This window comes from Triturus cristatus, chromosome 3_2, assembly GCF_964204655.1.
Source record: "Triturus cristatus chromosome 3_2, aTriCri1.1, whole genome shotgun sequence".
NCBI classification, from domain to species: Eukaryota; Metazoa; Chordata; class Amphibia; order Caudata; family Salamandridae; genus Triturus; species Triturus cristatus.
The window spans coordinates 341,239,116-341,254,222 of NC_140584.1; positions in this window are offsets into that span (position 1 = coordinate 341,239,116).

Sequence of the window (15,107 nt, forward strand, 5' to 3'; positions counted from 1 at the left end):
CCCTACGAATCGTCGTACGGAGCGTTTTCTCCGTACGACTCGCACCCAGTAAACTGTCCCTACAACCTAGGAAGTACGATTCGTACAGAAAGCCTATTTCCGTACGAATCGTACAAAAGATCGTACGTGGAAAAAATACCCACTATTCTGATCTGGAACAGCTTGTACGTGACGTCCGGACGTACTCAGGCAGCGGTTTCCGGCCCAGCAAGTACAATTTGTCCCTACGTCACTCCGTACGGCCCTTTTTTTACGGGAGTCAAACACAGCCGGAAAAGCAGAGTTCGACGCGAACCGGTACGCGATGTACACGCCATGTACCACATCGTACGTGTCATCCCGGTCCTCTTGGCCTACGACCTGGTGCACCGGACCCGACGCACACGCCGCAGAAGGTGAGAACAACACCCAGGGGCCGCGGGGGGTGAGGGGCAGGAAACATACCCCATACACAAACCAAAACTTATAATATGTAGGCCATACATTACCACCAGGCTCTGGTCACTTGGGGGGGCTTGTCCAGCAACACCTGCGTACCGCAACAACGGAAGTGGACCTGTACGGTGCGTACCACACGTACCCCTACGGTACCATTACAACACAGGTAAGGACCGTACCCACGCATCAATGCGTGGGTACGGTGCGTACCACACGTACCCCTACAGCACCATCACAACAGTGGTACGGACCATACCCACGCATAAATGCGTGGGTACGGTGCGTACCACATGTACCCCTACGGCACCATCACAACAGTGGTAGGGATGGTAACCACGCATGAATGCGTGGGTACGGTGCGTACCACACATACCCCTACGGCACCATTACAACAGTGGTACGGACCGTACCCACGCATGAATGCGTGGGTACGGTGCGTACCACACGTACCCCTACGGCACAACTCAGTTACGGACCGTACCCACGCATGAATGCGTGGGTACGGTGCATACCACACGTACCCCTATGGTACCATCACAACAGTGGTACGGACCGTACCCATGCATGAATGCGTGGGTACGGTTCATACCACACGTACCCCTACGGCACCATTACAACTCAGGTATGGACCGTACCCACGCATTCATGCATGGGTATGGTCTGTACCACACGTACCCCTACGGCATCAGTACTTTTTGGATACGAGGCCTACACACGCCATGAATGTGGGCTTAGAGGACTGGCCCAGCATGTCAACATCATATTGGTGTGTGTGTAGGTCCAGGCCAGCAGTGTACAGCTCCAAGGGGGTGCGTGGGTGGGTGCATATGACTCCCAGCAGTGGACAGAGATATGAGGGGTGGGTGCATATGACTCCCAGCAGTGGACAGAGATATGAGGGGTGTGTGCATATCACTACCACCAGTGTCCAGACATATGGGGTGGGTGCATATCACTACCAGCAGTGTCCAGACATATGGGGGTGCGTGCATATGACTCCCAGCAGTGTCCAGACATATGGGGGTGGGTGCATATCACTACCAGCAGTATCCAGACATATGGGGGTGGGTGCATATGACTCCCAGCAGTGTCCAGACATATGGGGGTGGGTGCATATCACTACCAGCAGTGCACAGAGATATGAGGAGTGGGTGCATATGACTCCCAGCAGTGGACAGAGATATGAGGGGTTGGTGCATATCACTACCAGCAGTGTCCAGACATATGGGGTGGATGCATATGACTCCCAGCAGTGTCCAGACATATGGGGGTGGGTGCATATCACTACCAGCAGTGGATAGAGATATGAGGGGTGGGTGCATATCACTACCAGCAGTGTCCAGACATATGAGAGGTGGGTGCAGAGGACTACCAGCAATGTCACACTCCCAGGAGGATGGATGTCTTTCACACACTGCATGACACACCACATGTGGGTTTGAGGACATATAACACATGCATACCCACCCATGGTGGATGCAGCACAATACACACCCTGATTTCATGCCACAAGACTGTATAGTCATGTACCTGCATACAAAACTAAGATAGCCAAAGGGAACACGCACTGTCACGCACATCCCAGGACTGATAGGAATGTCCAGGTGCTGGTCCAGCCACCAAGATGTTGTCTCTCATGGAAGGAATAGGGTTCAATGCCACTAGACACAATGCCCACAATTGTGAGTCAGGTGCCCAAATACCCTTCATAACACGTACCATTTGTGTGTTAGGCCGTGATTACACACATGCATAGCGCTGAAAAGGGACAATTTGTCCCTGATGCCATTCCAAAACACAAGTACAGTGACTAGCAAGGATGGCACAGACGATTCAGCAGGAGACATCGGTGAGCAGGCATGGCCATTGTTGAAGGGATTCGTCACCAACAAAGGAAATGTGGACACAGGCCAGCACAACAATTGTGCAACTGTTTGCAGGAACGATGTCAGGTGCCACAGAGGAATGAACACTCCTTGGGACAATGTCTCCAAAGGACATGAACACACACTAACAATTATTATTTGCACAGACATTGTGATAGCACACAGATACCATGGTCCACCTCATGACCATCATACAAAAACATATCTCAGAACCCTAACACATTACCAGAACACCAACTTCATGAGCCACATCACCAACATCAAGTACCTGAAATGCAATAGTGTTGAAAGTAAAAGAAAAGGCTTTATTCAACACAGAAAAATAATAACTTAATAAGACTATGTACAAAGGCCAATGGCCAGTCCATTTCTCTAGTCCAAGGGTGGACATAGGGGACCGCGTCCACCCCTACCTTGCCTGCACAAACGAACCTCAGGGTTTGTCGACCGGGGGGGCATCATCAGTGGCAGGACCAGGCACCGCAGGGACAGGAGGGGGTTGGGTAGGTGTGGTGGGTGCAGGGGTGGACGTCTCCACCACAGGGGGTGGGGCAGCGCCAAAGGTTGAGGTGAACACGGCGCTGCACACTTCAGCTAGGGCCTCCATCCTAACCACTGCACCGGAAGATACCCCAGGATCAACTGAGGGTGTGGTGGCCGAGGGATGGGGTGCAGCGCTCTTTGGGGAGGGGGTTGACATGGGGGGGACTCAACTCCCCTGTCCGGGGACTTCCTCGCACACTTGTGGGGTGGTGTCACAGTGGGGCTGAGGGCCAGACCAGCCATGTAGCTGTCCTTGGTTAACAGTTTAGCAGGGGAGCTAAGGGGAGTGGTTTTGAAGGAACTGGTTTGGAGGACTGCGGACTATGACTGTGGCTGCGTGTCTGTCGTCTTCCCCCAGGCCCTGTGGGTGTGCCTACATCCCCCTGAGTGTGCGTGCCAGGATGTGTGCGCTGTGCCTTACTTGTGGATGTGCTGGATGTGTATGTTGGGGTGCGTGCCTGTGACTGTCTGGGTGTGCGTTGGGCAGGCATGGGAGAGGGCAGTGTGGATGAGTCTGGGGTAGGGGAGGGGACGGAGCGCTGCAGGGCAGTAACTGCTGCCGTCATTGAAGAGTCCATGGACCGCAGAATCCTGCGTTGGTCCGACATCGTTGCTGACATGCCCTCCATGAACGACACCACCTGTGTGAGCAGTCTAGTGTGGTCATGGAGGACATTCAGCATCGATGCCTGCCCAACATGCAACTCCCGCAGTATGTCCACAGACTCTTCACTGAGGGCAGCAGGGGTGACAGGGGCAGGGGGTGCGGTGCCTGGCACGAAGGAGACACAGTTGGACGCTGCACGGACAGGAGGGACGGGAGCAACTGGGAGGGCGGAGATGGGAATGGAGGAGGCGGGGACAGATGTGGGTATGCTGCCAGTTGGTGTTGCAGCCTCCACCTCCTCAGGGAGTTCAGCCTCGGACCCGTCGGCGTCGTAGCTGCTCTCGCCTCCAGACAGGTCCTCCAACTGACTCCCCTCGCCCTCTGTGCCACTGGCTCCTGCTGACTCCACAGCACTGGAGGAACTGTCGCTGGGTCCCTCCTCAAGGTCCATGCAGGTGTTTCCCTCGTTTTCGGTTGATGATGCTGTGGGCAAGGATAAGAAACCAAAATGCATCAGTCACCTGTATACATCTGACACATGAGCACAAAACAATTGGTCACAGTGCATATCCGGCAATGCATCATGAGTAACAGCTACATTACTCCGCACATATGTATGCCGTGTGCTGCCCAGTTGGTAGACCCACTATTCCACTTGGACACCATGAGAAAAAGAACACACCAGGCCACAACTTGAATGAGAAATACACTGAGAAGCTAGTGTCTGTGAACCGGTGAGCACAGCAATACAATGAAGTCATGCCACCTTTTGTTTACCCTGAAAGAAAAAGTAGTGGTGCACCCAAGGTAAACTAACACACCTCAATACTCAAGGTGTCACCACACTCAGAGACCTGTAAGTACTTTGGAACACAAAACAAAAAAATGTGGTTACCTTGGGACTCACAATACTTTACACAATCGACATGTTTTGAATGTGGAAATTCGCCATCTCGTGAAAAGAATACTCATGTGCCTGGATGAAATATGTCGCACAAGGCAGTGCACACAAAAGTACATTTACCCTGTCATTGAAGAAGCTGACACCTTTTCTAAGAAGCCACAGTTAGAAATAAATGGTGTTGCAGAAAGTACATATACATGTGCCCACGGAGGTCTTGATGTCTTGACACTTGTTAGTTCGTATCACCAACAACAAAGGAGTCTCACAAAATCCAGACCTCAGTGGGAACATGTATATGGAGAATCTGCAACACCAATTAATTCTAACAGTGGCTTCTTTGAAAAGGTGCCAGTGTGTTCAATGAAAGTGGAAATGCTGTTTGGCGTGCACTTCCTCGGGAGATATCTTTCATGCAGGCACATCATTGTTCTTAACACAAATAATCAAATTACCACATTTAAAACATGAAGAACTGTTGACAAGTGCTGTGCGTGCCAAGGTACAAATTATTTAGAGTAACAACTTGAATTATGTCATTTGTCACATGGTTATCTGTCACCTGATTACACAGTTGGCTACACATATGACCTACTGCTTGTCATCTGGAGTGGCACACATGTCCACACCCAGGACAATGCATAAGCTAATGGGCCTGCAATTGGTTTGACACAGATGTCAGCACACAAAGTCAAAACTGCGTTGCATCTGAACCACACACAGGTGCCAAAAATGCATGAGCACGATACATATTTGTAAAAAACTGACACAGGCTGCAAAGCACGAACATTGAGCACTGGCCACCATCACAGGGGCACTGCACGTTGATTTTCTGTACAGCCAATTCTCACACACAATTCAGACCTGGCAATGAAAAATCAGGGTTGCACATGTATGCCCCTCCGCACACCCCCCCATACCTGAGTCAATGAGACTGATACAGATCAAGAAGTGACACCTCTTATTCAGGGTTACAATAACTGTGCTTGAAAACTTGCTTCATTGACACAACATCACCTCGTGGGGCTGGCAACACATATTTGTGACAAACAACCATCAACAGATTGTTGTGAATAGCCACACAGGCACTGCCCAGTATGAGTATGCACAAGCAAAATGGTGTATCCCTGTCCAGTGGACACATGTAGCACACATTTGAAAAATACAAACCAGGCCAGGTAACAATGCCACAGAGGCAGACCTATGCTGAACCCACAGTGGATGTGCACAGTGTTGGATGACACACATGATTAGGAGGCCAGGGTGTCTCAGGGGACTGTAGTGGTCACACTGCTCCATAGTCCTGGAATGAGCTGACTGTACCATGTTCAACCGTCATGGCACTATGCATACTCATGCACATCATGTCTGAGGCCACAACATTGGTCATGCATGCTGCAAGGGGGTTCAGTTGAAAGGTCACACTCCTATGTTGAGAATCATCATCAGTGACAACAAATATGGACCCCCAACATAGTGAACAGGTCATGGCACAGGCAAGGTACCAACACAAGTCACAGACCACCCTCCAACATGATGCAGAAAGCTATGTGCACTTAGATTCACTGGAACCCTAGATGACCATGTGCAAATGTGATTACACACAGACCAGGGGACACATGTCAAGGAGGGGAAGGGATGAAAAAGAGCCCCAGGTGACAATGGGGAACAGAAAATGCACTGCACATATCAACTCTGGGAGTGTATTCATGCAAAAGAGCACTTTCAAAAGCAGGCGACACATAACACGACCAAAAGCCATGTACCTACCCCCTCCTTGCTGCAGTCTCTCCTCTAACTGCCTATCGAGGTGAGGGAGCACCACCGCCAGGACACGTCTCATGTGGGGGGTCAGGCGTCGGCGGCCGCCGTGGGGGTGAGGAGGGTCCAGCCCCAGCTGGACCCGGGCGACCCGCCGGGTCCAGCACCGGATGTCATGCCACCTCTTGCGGACCTGTGGCAGCTGCCGACTACGCTCCCCCGCAGTTCTCACAGCCCTGACGACGTTGTTCCAGATCACTCCCTTCTCGTAGGCAGTTACCTGTCAGGATGACAAAGTGACACAACATCAATATACCTGCTCCATGTCCCAGAGACACACATTAGAACATCTTTGAAATGTTGAACAGGGCATAGGATGCTGACATGAATTGCCTCATTTACAACAATAAATAGCCCTGTGTGCAAGCGCCAATGCACTACATGGCATTAAAAGTCAACAGGTGGCATGAGGGTTGCAACACACTCACTGATCATGCCACACACTGTGCAGCACATGCAACAGCATGCTGATGGCCAGCACGTGCCAAGCAGTCACATGTCCCACTCCACTGACGCACCCTCAGCAGACTAGACAGACACACCCAGGCACAGATCACTCGCCTATCATTGACAACAGCGCATACAACCCTCACTCTGCACATGTGCCATTTGCCAGTGGGGAGCCACAGGTGTCGTGCTAGCTCTGCAAGTCAGACACAAAGCACGGCTTACTTGTCACATCAGATGGGTAGATATGTTGCCTCCACCATGCAGCTGTGGTGCAACACTTCACATAGACACTCACCCACATGACAAGGAACATTCACACACATCAATGTCCACGAGGCCGTACACATCATTTGGACACTCTCACCACAGGTCCACTTAACTCATACACATCTGTGGGTAGAGTCACCTGTCACACCGGGGGAACCACTGAATCAACTCAGGACAACAGGAAGAAAAGCCACCAAGGATTTTTCAGGCTGAATATGTCATGCACTATGCAGTGAAAGCCACTGCAAGCACTATGCAAGTGAGGAGTGCGCACAGGAACTACATCATGCTCTGCATGAGAGCCATAAGCATGACCCCCGCCCCCCGGGACACACTCTAAACAACATTGCATGTGTGTCCCACCTGGACACTATATTGACTGTCACCCAACAGGTGCATAGGCAAAGGTAGTGGAGTCAGCACTCCCCTGCTCCCCTGGTCTCCCATACAGGCTGGTGTACTGTGGGAGGAGGGCGTCCAGCAACGCCTCATTCTCCTCCAGGGTGAATGGCTGGGCCCTCTCCACAGCACGTGACATGGCCAGAGGAAGCAGAGACAGCAGCAGTGTTGTCGACTCTCGAGTTGTGAAGGCAAGTGCCCTCTCATGGGTTCTGGCTGCCTTATATCTGTCTTGCTGAGGGGCATTCATTTTGAGGAGTACATAGTGATTGGTCTGAATCTTTCGCAACGGACTCTGGATATCCCAACATGCCATGGCTAATGACACCTCTCCGCAACCCAAGAACAGCTGCAGATCACAGGTACAACAATGCACACGGGCAGACCAGGCGAGTGATTGAGAGGACGTTTGGCCTCCTGAAGAGCCGATTCCGGTGCCTGGACAAGACAGGCGGGTCCCTCCCTTATGCCCCGGAGAAGGTCTGCTGAATCTTCCTCGTGTGCTGCATGCTGCACAACATGGCAGATGAGAAAGCAGTGCCACTTATCCTGGATCCGGATGAGCAGGAACATCCACCCGTGAAGGATCAAGGGCTTGGTCACGAGGCTAGTGATGAGGAGGTAGAGGAGGATGATATCCGGAGTCAGCTCATACGCAACTTCTTCTCATAATGCGAGTCACTGGTCATGAGTGTGCAAGCTTGTAGCATTGAGTGGCATGTGTTACAATGTGTGTGTCCAGATGACTGAATGCAAAGTGACTTGGATGTGTGTTCTGATGTGTCACTCGAGTGATGATGTCATGCCACACAGTTTTGCAGAGAGACTTTCTTAGCAATTTACATGTGTCAAACATAGTTCATGTTTGGAAAATGTCCATGTGTGCGGTGATAATTGTTTTAGGTGACTTCTTGTGTGTCTGTCATTCCCACGTATTTTGTGCCTGTTGTCTGCTCATGTCATCGTTGTCCTCCTGCTATTACTCATGAGGATTGCAACGTGTGCTGAATCAGAGTTCCATGCACGGACATGTGGAAAGGTCAGTCTTGGGAAGGTTTGCAGCAAGGATTTTTTGTGGTGGTACGGGTTTGGAATGTGTGGGGACTGCTTCTGTGCATGTTGTGGTACCATGCATCACCATGGAGCATATCACATGTAGCATCACTCCCATGACATGATAGTCACCCTTCTTGACAGTCATCTGTAGTGGAGTGTGGCGTCTGATGAAGGCATCAATGTGTGTAAACCTTGCCTCTGAAACATTGCAGATGCTACGGGTGGACATAGTGGAGGACATCACAACAACAGGCTCCATGGGGAATTGCAGCCTCTCCGTGTGCAGCAGGATGTGTTTGGCTCATCCCCTTAACTTGTGTGCCAGTTCATTGGGATTTACATCATCTGTGTTGTGCAGGGGGTGTCCAGCGTATGTCGCACATGTTCTGTCAACTGACCTGTGAGTCTGGTAATATGGATCCATATCCCTTTGTGTGTGTATGTGGAATAAAGGTAATCAGCACAATCCAAAGTGCCTCATCTCTGTCACTGCAGCTCTCTTGACAGTTTGCATGCGTCATCTATGGCATAATAGTCAAAGATTGAGCATCTGTGTGTATGTGTACTTTGGCAACATGCATGCAGTGCTTTATGGCTAATGATCTCTATTGTGCATGAAGTACCTGGTTGGGTATGTATTTGTGCAGGTTGCTCCCCACAACGGGACGTGAACGCCTGCTGATGGTGTGTCTCCTTTGCGCATCTCCTCATTTTTGTTGCCTGATCCAGTGACTGTAATTTATGGTGATTGTTCATACATTTTCTCGTGGTGACCCATGAGTAACCTGACACTCCTTCCTTTACATACACCTGTTGCACTGTGACTTTCAGACCTTGTCTTTGTGTGCTAATTTTTGCCTAATTTCTAACCCCTTCCGCCTGCTGCTGCCTCACCTGCGGCACCGCCCCACCGAGTGCCCTGATTCTGCAACCCCCACGCCTCAAAAATGCTCTGCCCTTTCCCCTCCACCCATTCGAAATGCAGGCAGCAGCTTTTCTGTGCCACTGTAGCCCCAGCGCCGTGTCAAAGGCAGGAACGTCTGCGCCTGCAACATGCACAGTGCACGACCCTCTAGTCTTTGCATGACCCACGTCACACAACAGGCTCATGCTGCAGCCACTCTCCAAGAAATGTCATCGTGACAATAATCCTCCTGCTATCAGGCAACCCCTAAGCACACACACGACACCTTTGCATGCTGAGTGTGCTACTCCAATTGCCTACACAGCACTGCCCAGCCTACAAGATCATGTCAGAACAACCAGGTAATGTGCCTCCTACCCCACACCCGCTCTGTCCACCAGCACGCCATTGGACTCTGTTACCTCCTCAACACAACAGCCCCACATATCACCTTCATGACAGTAACCTGGACAAAAGCATCCTCAGCACATGGCGTCTTCATTGCCATCTCAGACGGATACAAGATCACCCGCAGGGACGGCAACACCAATCCCGGGGGATGAATTGCTATTTATTCACAAGTACACCCTCAGAGTCACAAATCCGGGTGTGCTGCAACTCCATGGCAACCCTCAGTGTAACACTCCTCTACAGATCTGCGGGCCTACATCCACTATTCCGCTAAGCCATCAACACGTACATCTGCACGCACGCCCTCACCTCCACGGGCTACATGTGGCTGGGGGCCAGTAACTTCTTGCTGGAGGGGAACCACACCACCATCCATCATTGGTCCATCAACATTTGAATCCACGTCTCTGACAAGCAACACACAGCCCCACACCCCGCTACCGATCCCTCAAAGATGCTTGATGTAAGTCACCACAGACAAGCTGTGTGGGACACTCAAAACAACACTCCCGCCACACCCTGCAACCTCACGCACTGGATCAGCAACTGATCCAACAATCTTGCCACATTGATGGACTTTCCTGTGAAGCAGAACAACAGATAAGGCACCTGGTACAAGACAGACCTACTGGACTCCTACAGACTTAGCCGGACTCTTGTGCAAACCTTGCAACACAAAGAGCCATCATTTGCCTTACAGCCCTGGTAAACACCACACACAGCCATCACCATATCATCAGCAAGGACAAGTGGAGATCCTTCAGATAGTGCCGAGACACCCAAACACATGACATCAAGGAGCTCATCAGCATTGTGAGTGAACTGACAGCAGATCTCCATCCAAGACACCCCACCCTTGCAAGGCAGATCACATCCCTTGCAACTTTGTACCGCTGCAAGCTCATGGGCACACACGACAGCCTTGGCACCCAGAGGCAGACAGCACTATTATCCGCAGGACAAACCCCCATCAGGTTATGGACTCCCATCAGCAGCAATGACACAACCTGGCTCATGTGCAACATACACTCTGGCTCTCCATCAGGCCCCTTCCCACACAACATCTAAACCACATCATTCCACATCCTTGAAGCCCACGTCCAGCGCGTCCTGAATGTCTCCTTTGAGTTTGCCACATTCCATGGGTGCAGGAGGCATGCAGAGACCCAGGCCCTTCTTAAACAACGGACGGCAGTACCGCAGGATCTCCTGGTACATCACCCTGCTTCCCTACCCGGCAAATGTCATCAGGAAGACCCTCAACAAGCAACTGACAATTTTCCTCCATGAAACCATCTCCAGGCAACCGGCACCAGACCATCTTCCACAGTAATCACACCACTGCAACCGTCAGCATTGCCAACACCAACGACAACTTTGCCATGCTCGACAATGGTGAGGCCACCACCCTTGACCTCTCAATGGCATTCTACACCATGTGCTACCACACTGTCAGCTCACATATCTCCAACACTGGTATCCAGAGGAGGGCCCAGGGTTAAATTGGAAAGTCGCTCACCAGCAAGGCCCAGGGAGTCTGCCTCCACCCTGCAACATGTAGTACACTGGGGTCATCTGGCCCATGCCACAGGGCTCTTCTCTCAGCGTGACGATCTTCAATGTCTCCATGACCCCCTCTCCACCATCACATGCGCACATGACCTCATCATCATCTCGTATGCCATTGACACCCAGCTGCTCCTCAAACTCACCAAAGACCCAGCCATTGCCAGATCCAAAATTCAAGATGGCATGAGATCCGTTGAGGAATGGCTGAACATCAGCCACCTGAGGCTGGACTTGGACAGGACAGAGGTAATCATCTGAGGATTGTCCCCTTACAGCTGGGTCAACTCCTTGTGTCCCACTGGTCTGTGCACCACACCAGCACCCAGTGGCCACGCACGCAAGCTGGTGTTCATCATGGACCCATCGCTGACAATTACCATGCAACTCACCACCATCTGTACCTCATGCTGCAACACCCTCCGCATGCTGCAAATGACCCACAGATGGATCCACTCCAAGGCAAAACAGACCGTCCCTCTTTTCCACGACACCAGCCAGCTCAACTACAGCACCGGCCTCTACGGAGCACAACAGCACAACTGCAGGAGAAGTTGTCCACATCCAGGGTGCATCCGCACACCTCATCTGCAACATCCCCAGCCACATCACCGTCCACCTGAGATAGGTACAATGGCTCACTGTATGCTGCAGGATCACCTTCAGACTCCTCAACCACACTCAGGAGGCATTCCACAACCCCAGACCCAACACCGACCTTGGATGTCTGTCATCCAACACCCCGTTGGCCCAACTCCATGCAGCCCACCTTGCCCTGGTCACCATTCATCACATCCACATGAAAAACTGCATGCAGGAGATAGTTCTCCCACCTCGCCAAACAGACCTGGGACTCCCTCCCCGGGCACATCAACATGACCCATGACCTCTACACCTTCATGATACACTTCCAAATTGGTCTGTCTGAGCAGTATTGCAAGCACCCCCTCAGCAGCTTGAGGCCATCACAGGTGAGACTTGGGCTCCATGTCTGTATTTTGTGAAACATTGTGACCCATGTGTGTCCTCGACCGGACTCAGATCCAAGTGTATGGATGGCTGGAGTTTGTTCCACACTCAGGCATACTTCGACACATCCCCACACGTATGTTGTGGACTCATGCTAAATGTCTGCAACATAAAATTTCATGTCTTAATTTTTTATTTATAGGTCTGGGGCGTGAGTTGTGCACAGAAAAAGGTGCTATGCAGGGACCATAGAATCCAAAGTTCACAGTGGGAGATGGGATCCTTGGCATTTGAAGTCATCAGAGTCCAGACCACAGTGTTTGGCATCATTGGTCAGACTGTGACCAGCAAGTCCATGTGGCAGATGATGTCAGTCAATGAGGTAATGCTGTCGCACAGGAAGGCCAGGTGGCAGGCCAGGTTACCTGGGAGATGTGGATGGGCCGCTGCCTCTCATGGTCTTTTCTGTGGACGACCTTCCTCATGGGACCCTCAGATTCAGGCCTTGACGATGCTTGGGACGCTCCGTCGGACGAATCCTCCTCCTTCTCCCTCCCTGTGGCAGGTGGTGGTCTGCGCCTGGTGGCACAGGGAGGGTTGGCCATGTCGGTGATCCGACGGAGTGAATGGCTTATGTCCCTTTGCACTGCCAGGAGCTCAGCCAGTCTTGCCTCCATCCGTCCTTGGTGTTCTTGTTGACTGGCGTGTTGCTCGGCCTGCTGGTTCTTGATCTCTGTGAGGGTCAACACTACCTGGCTGAACTCCCTGGTGTCACGCCGGTATGTCTCCATGATGTTGTGGATGTGTGACATACCGGTCCCTTCAGCTGCCTGGTCAGGTTCTCGCCTCCGCCGTCCTCCACTCCCACCACCCCTGCCCACACGAGCCTGGGCTGCCGTTGTGGGCACATCGGGTCTACGGGACCCCTGAGGGATGGCAGTGGCGGTGTTGTCTGCCTCCTCCGGGGTGCCCGCCGCACCTTGTCCCTCCTGGTCAGACTGGCTCAGTTGTTCACTGCGGGCAGGGCTCCTCAGTGTCTCCTGGGATGTGGCAGGAATGGGGGTGGTGGTTGGCACAGATGTTCCTGAACCAGGTTCTGCAGGGGCTTAAACACCAGAGGGTCCAGATTGGTGGGGTCATCCGGGGAGTGTTGAGAGGCATCACTGCCGGTGGGATCAGGTTCCTCCAAAGCCTGTGACTGTGATTCTTCCCTCCCATTGTTGGGGGGATATTCATCACGTTGCCCTGTGTGTGAGAGACAGACAATGTTAATGCTGTTTCATGCAACATGCATGTTTGATACACATTCAAGTTGGCACTGTTCCTCCAGGTAGTTGTATGTGCCTAGCATTCTCCTCAATGTTCACTTGTGGATGGGTATGTTACGGGGGACGGTTTGATATGTTCGCCTGAGTCTTTGACATGTCAATTTGTGGCTTGGATGCTTCTTCGGCTATGTATTGGTGTTGTTGTGTTGCATATCCATTGTGACAGTGGGTAAATCCATTGCCTGTCCTGGTGGTGTCTGCTTGTGTAAGGGGTGTGTGTGACAGGGCGTGCTGGTGTGTGTAGTGTGATTTGGCCCTGGGGCTCCCAGGTGATGTAGCTGTCCCCTCATGGAGCATGCTGCCATGACAGTGAGTGTGAGTTCCTGTCCTAGATATCTGACCTTGTTGTCTTGGTGTTTGTGTTTGCACTGGTCACAGGAGGGCCTTGTTCTGCCTACACCAGGGCCAAGTGTGAGCTATCTTGTCAGTACTTTACCAATCCCTGTGCATTGCGCATGGTGCATGGGTATGTAGCTGGCCCATATGGGATGAGGGCAATTGTGTCTGATTTATGATTCAAACATGCATTTTGTGCCACCCACCCTCCCAGCATACCGGACATCCATTCTTGGGTTGGTGCTTCATGTAGCATTGGACATAGCATGGCCTTGCTTTCTCAATGGGGCATGCACATGTTATTGGCATTAGCATAGTTTTTGAGTGTGGTTCTGGCCGGTGATGGCTTGGGGGTAGTTGCGTGCATTTGGTGTAGTTGGGGTGTGGATGGCATTACCCCCATGTTACGTAAGATGTTTGTGTACTCACCAGACTCTGCAACTCCTTGGAGTCCATGTACTCCCACCGGTGGAAGCATGGCCATTACCTTCTCCTCCCAGGGATGGTAATGTACTGGTCTGCGGGGCGCACCACCTCCAGTGATGTTGCTCTGGGCGTAGTCCTCCGCAGATCGTACCACCTGGCTTAGCATTCATTCCTGGTCCTTCTGATGGGTGCAACAGCATTCACCCTATCGACAATCCTCTGCCACAGGCGTGATTTTTCAGCTATGCTGGTCTGTCTGACCAATGTTCCAAACAGCTGTGGCTCGACTCTGATGACTTCATTGACAAGGATCTCCAGCTCCTCCCTTGTGAACTTTGGATTCTTGTCTGTGGGCATGGTGTAGGGTGAGGGTGTGGATGGTTGTGGGTGTGTGGGTGTGAATGTGACAGTGTGGGTGTGAATGTGTAGAGGGGGTATGTGTGAAGGAGGTTGTGTGAAGGTGTATATGTTAAGGTGGATGGGTGCTGTTGTTGTGCTCTGTAGCTGCAGTGAGTCTGTTGCAAAGGCTCATGGTTTGTGTGTGTGGGCCCTTTTTATTGGTCCATTTGTGGGTGTGGCTCAGTTTGAATTTTTGGTGGGTGTGTTATAAGGGGTGGTTGTGAGTTGGCCCCTCTGTTTGCCTGTTTGGATGTGTCCAGGTCAGTCCTTTCCATTTTTTGTGCAGTGTAGACGTGTTTTGTGGTGTTGTGCGAGTTGAATAGACCCTCCTTGTGCTGTTTTACAGTGTCCGTGGTTCAGTACGGTTCAGGGGTACGAGTCGTACAGACACACACCCCCA